The sequence below is a fragment of the Diceros bicornis genome, chromosome 9 (assembly GCF_020826845.1).
Source record: "Diceros bicornis minor isolate mBicDic1 chromosome 9, mDicBic1.mat.cur, whole genome shotgun sequence".
NCBI classification, from domain to species: Eukaryota; Metazoa; Chordata; class Mammalia; order Perissodactyla; family Rhinocerotidae; genus Diceros; species Diceros bicornis.
Genome location: NC_080748.1, coordinates 87,001,748 through 87,007,828, shown reverse-complemented (window position 1 = coordinate 87,007,828; position 6,081 = coordinate 87,001,748).

The following is a 6,081-nucleotide window of genomic DNA, read 5'->3' as shown; positions in this document are numbered from 1 at the left end:
TCTATAATATTTCCTTCTCCTCTTGAACATTCTGATGAGAAATTACCAAATAACCTTAAGTATAAAAATAAAAACACCTACTAACTGTGCTTTCTGGCCTCTGGAATTTCGGAGCAGTGATGAAGGGCCAGCACCGCCAGGGTCTTCACTCGTCTGGGTTTGTCGTGTGTTTTTGGCTGCTCCCTTGTACCCGTTGTCCTAGCCTTATTCTGCATCCTTTTTGGAAATTCTGTGAGCTTCTCAAAGTCCTGTCAGCACATTATTTTTCTGCTTAGATCAGAGCTCATTTCTACTGTGTACAATTTAGAGTCCTTGTCTACTACATGCTGTGTTTAAAATCTTCTCTTTTTGCTATTATAACCTCATTAAAGACTAAAAGTAGTTTGTCAGCAAAAGAACAGGGTATAAAAAGCCAGCAGAAAATGATGTTTTATGTTCTATGATGCTACATTTTTATAGAGTACAGTAAAGTAGTATGGTGGGGTTTTCTTGTTTGTTTTGTTTTTTGTTGTTGTTGAATCCTCGAAATGGTTGGGGTCTGATCTATTTCTGATTGAAGGGAAGACTGGAAAACCAAACACAGTGAACTCCATGTCTTCTGAATTCTTTTGGAGAGGGCCTTTTTTTTTTTTTTTTAATTAAGCACTGAGGACATTATTTAAAATAACGCCACTGAGAGTATCTTTGATACACGTCTTGTTCACACCTCTGATAATTTCATTTTGGTAGATTCCTTGAAATACCTAAACCATGGTAGTCTTCCTTTTAGAAGTTTATGAAAAAGGAAGCCTCTCACAAAAAAAGAACCAAAACTTTTACTTTCTTAGAAAGCAGATTAATAGTTTGAAGTCATTTGCAGCAGAAGAAATTGTGAAATTTCAGGTATGCTAACATTTCCAATTACACACTCACCTGGTCGCTGTCTGTGAACCCTGCGGTCTGAGGTGGTGCTCACTAGGGCTTGTGCTTGTTTGATAAATTAAATGTGATTAACCAGAGCCTTTTCCTAACAGTGGAAGACACAGAGTGGGAACCGAAACCTGCACGAAGCCACCTCACTGTTTGTAACTCGTGATTATAACTCAGGGGAAGGGGTGGATTTCACAATGGTTCTGTGCTGCCAGTGCAACACAGAAGTTAGCAGCAATAGGCGGGTGTGTCAAATCCTTGTTCAAATTTTGGCTGAGAAGACTGTAATGAAAAGTAAGAGTGCAGAAGATCTTCAGTCGAGTGCTTCAACTCAGACATGTAGGGTGGCGGTATCTGTTGTGAGGCTACATGGTAGTTATTAGTCATCAGTTACTCTGGCTGTTGTCTCTTCTTGCTTAATAAAAGTCTAAGATAGAAGATAGAAACATTAAGAAAGATCACATGGCCATGATTCCAACTAAAAACAAGCCTCGATTAAGCAACCAATGTTTTTTGTCTTTTAGTTTCTGTTTACTATTTACTATTTGGCTCTTTACAGAAAAAGTTTACGAACCCTGCCCTACACATGAGGGAAGAAAAAAGAACTTTAAAATTTTGAATTAGTGCCCTCAGAGTTTCAAGAAGATATTTTAGCCATAAAAAACAAAAACAAAAAACCCAAAAAACAATCTACTATTAAAATTGAGTAAACAGAAAACAAGAAATGATAATCTGGTATAGAGGCCACTGCCAGAAAAACTAACCAGAAACAAAAATGGAACAGTGTACTGTGGGGGCGGGGAGGGGGGAGACCAAGGACTGTGGTTTTAGTTATAAGATCTTCTGTCCTATTTGCTTAAAACAAATTCCTCTTAAAGAAAGTGAGAGCAAAAAAGCTGGAGGGGAAGATGCGATGCAGGAAGTTAATTGCGGAACATTTCCCAGAACAGAAGGAAGTCACGAGTCTTCTGAGGAAGAAGATTCACTGAGTCCTAGTGGACAAGTGAAAATGGGCTCAGATCTGGACACGTTCTATTGAAATAGAAAAACTCAGGAATAGAAGATTTCAAAAGTTTCATTTAAAATAAAAAACAGGTTAGTTACAAAATGACTTTAGAGCTGGAAGCTAGAAGACTATAGAGCAATGCCTTCAGAGTTCTGAGGAAAATGATTTTTAACCTATAATTTTATATGCAGCCAAACTATTAAGCATAAGTGCAAAATAAATCAGACAAGCAAGGATTCAGAAAGGTTGTCTCCCGTGCATTCTCTCTGAGAAAATCATCTAAGGATCTACTTTAGTAAAACAAATCAGGAAAAAAAGTAAAAGGAAGACTGGGATTCAAGAAGGTGTGAACCTAAACAGGAACGGAAAGAAACGTAATTCCGGGATCACAGCTGTGTGGCAGATCTGGAAAGCACATAGTCTGAATGAAAACAGAATATCAGAGGGTTCTGAGAAAAATGTCTTTAGGAAGAAATTGGATTCGTGCAAATAGCGTTAATAAGAAAATTGCTGATCTTAGCGATAAGACAAAGACGTGTTTCCTTTGCCAATAATAGCAATTAAAAACTCCAGGAAAAACAGAAAGCTGGACGGGAATGCCACAGTCCAAATGTAAAGCAAGTTAAGATATGACGTGAATTTTGAGCATTTGATGGGGTAGGGAAGAAAACTTATTTGTCTCTGAGCTGCAGTGGTAGAGAACTCCATTTCACTCTTTAGGCTAGACACACTCCTTGGTTCTAGGATGAATTATAATATAAAAAATGAGGGGCTGGCCCAGTGGCATTGTGGTTAAGTTCACATGTCCTGCTTTGGCGGCCAGGGGTTTGCTGGTTCAACTCCTGGGCACAAACCTACTCACCGCTCATCAAGTCATGCTGAGGCAGCCTCCCACATAGAAGAGCTACAACTCTACGACTAGGATATACAACTATGTACTGGGGCTTTGGGGAGAAAAAAGAAAAAAAGAGGAAGATTGGCAACAGATGTTAGCTCAGGGCCAATTTTCCCCAAAAAGAAAATAAAAATAAAAAATAAATTGACCTTATAAAAAATATATATATAAAATGAGTTAACTTTTAGACAAAACATACAAAGTTTAACTATTAATATAAACATATAAACAAAAGTAATCTGACAAGAGCTGTCAGAAATTGGAAGAAAGAAGAGGGGGAGAAATCATGGGGAAAAATATAGGCTCTAATTTTCTCATTTTCATAGTAGAGATTCTTGAGAAACAGTAAATTCATGGATCAAGAAAATGGAGGTTTCAGTATATTATTTACAATAAAGGTAAATATGAAAGAACTAAAAATGATACAATTGACTAGACTGGGAGGAAGAGGGGAGCTGGGAAGTGGATTTCCTTTGGGTTGGCTGATTCCTTGTCTTTTATGGTAGGGATAGGATGCTGTAGGATATGGTAGATGGAGCCCTTTTGTTTTTCTTAACACTTTCTGATTAATTTTATTTACATTGTTTTGACAAAAATTCAAAAGTACAGAAGGGTATGCAATGAAAAGTTTCCCTCTTACTCCTGTTCCCAGCCTTGCAGAATCCCCCTGGAGGGACAGCTGTCACTGTCCTGTTCTTTCCTGCTCTTGTTCACACACAGTGGTAGTGCTGTAGCACCATTGCACTCTTCTATACCTTTCTTTTCTCACATCACAGCATGTCTTGACATTCGCACCGTATCAGTGTCTAGATGTCATTTTGGTTAAAGCTTCCGGAACATAGCATCATACACCTGTGGACAGACATCACTTAACCAGTGCTGTTGATGGACATTTAGGATGTTTTCCTAGATGTGCTGTTACAGTATCAGAAATCATTCCACGTGTGGCAGTGTGTCATAGGATAATTGCCTAGAAATGGAATTTATTGGGTCAAAGGTATGCGCATTTTTGAATTTAAAATATATTGTGAGTTTATGTGAGAGACCATCATCCCCCATGGAGGGGAAAGCCCGCTAGGTCTGATTCCACCGTGCTCTGTGTCTGTGCTGACCTTCCATGAGGAGGCCCACATTTGTGCCAGGTGTTCCTGATACAGAGCGTTCCTCTTCCCCAGCAGAGTTCTAGACCAAGGATGGCCCAGGGCCTCTTCAGTTCTTACAGGGAGGTGGGCCGTGCGGTCTTGTCTCTCCTTCCAAACTCCTCAGAGAGTTACTTCTGCCCTGGGGGAGTGAACAGAGGGGACAAAGACCAGGGTTGTTGGCCAGCAGAGCCCCATCCCCGTCCTGAAGCTCCACCTCCTTCCTCTACCCGAAACCTGTCCTGAGGACCCTGCTTTCCCTACAGCCCAGTACCGGGCGACTGTACTGTCTCTGGTCTCCTCTGCCCTGGGCCTGGAGATGGGGAGGGGCTCCTCTGCCGCCACAGGTCATTGTTTCCCCTCCCTTGAGCCCCAGCTTCTCTGAAGCACATACCAAGGGCCGTGACCTTCCCCCACGTGGCAGTCACCTCCAGGCCCTTGGTCACTGCCTGTCACCCACTGTTGATTCCCTACGCTGCTCCCGTCACTGCTTGAACCCATCCAGTCCCTGTCCCAGCTTTGATCTCACTTCAGCCCCCTCCTCTATCCCCAGGCCTTGTAATGGCCGCAGCCGCACAGGGAGCGCTGACCCATTTCCCCTTCTTCAAGGGGCCGCTTCCAGGGTCCTTGTCAGAACCAGCACTCCTCACACTCAGACCCCCAAGGACAGACCTGGCTTTAGCCTTCAACTGCTCCCACTCCTGCCTGCATGCAGACGCTGGCCGCAGGGCCTCCCCTGTCCCCATCCCCTCCCAGGTCAGTAAGCCTCTCTACGGGATGACACCCAAACACTTGCAAAGTTGCTGAAAAGGCTTATCTCAAAACGACCCCTTGGACTGCACTCCTGCTCCAGCTGTACAACACTCCTTTCCTTGACATCATGGTCAGCTCTCCCGCTATCTCCTCTGCTCCCGCTCTCTTAACAACTCACCTCACAGGCCCTCGGTCTCGTGTGTTGACTTGTAGTTCTGGGCACAGTAAAATAATTAGTACCGTCTCATTTTTATCCACAAGTTTCCCAGTTTTTTTTTTTTAACTTTTCCCCATGTAGATTTTTAAGAATGTCACGTATCATTCTCTTTTTTAAAAAAGGATCTTAATTCATGATTAGACTTTTTTACACTCTGAGATTTAAAAAAAATGTATCTTATGTTTTCTTATATTTATGATTTCATTTTTTTAACACAAATCTTTGACCACTTGGAACTTATGTTGGTATGAAAAATTAGTACAATCTAAGTTTGCTTTTCTCAAGGTGGCAACCCAAATTTTCCCAACATTTGTTGAAAAGTCTCCCTTTCCCTGACGACATGCCCTTTACAGGACACCACATTCCTGTATATTTTGTTTATTTGTTACTCAATTGCTTTATCCAGAGACCAGGTGATGTGCCCAAAGATGCCGTTTGAGTCACGACCTGTTTGTTCTGATGGGTTTTAAACAATTTCTGGCCATTCTCTCCCATTTGCTTTCCTGTTTTAACTTTAGAATCGCCTTGTCTCTCTGTGTTTTGAAGTAGGATGTTTGATATCTTAAGATAGTGCATCAATAAATGTTAAGAATAGCCCACACCTTTCACTTGTTCAGGTTTTCTTCATGTTTCCAAGTCATTTTAAAATGCTTTTCATATATTTTCTTGTTTGTCACTAGGTTATTTTATCATTTTCTGTTGCTATTGAAAAAATGACCTTCCATTATATTTTGACTTTCCTGTAAATTTTGTGTTCAGTTAAAAAGTCAGTGAATTCTTTTTTTAGCCATAGCTCTGCAGTTGCTTCTCTTAGATTTTCTGGGTACACCATCATTCATCTGTAAATAACTGTACTTTTTTCTTAAGTGCCTTTTCCTTTTCAATCAATTTCCTCTACACTATTTGTTTTACCACATTAACTATAATAAAACATTAAAGGAAACTGATAAGAAATGGCTAGAAATAAACACAACGAGAGGCAGCATACGTTGCTCTTGCTCACCATGGAGTCAGAGACAGGTCTGTGATGCTGTTCTGCCGGGTGCTGGTTTGTGGTGGAGGACCGGAAAGAACCACCACCTGAGAGGGTAGCCCCTCTGCTGTACTAGTAATGGATTTTAAGTTGCTGAAGAGTTATGAAGAATGTGTAGTTTGCATACCA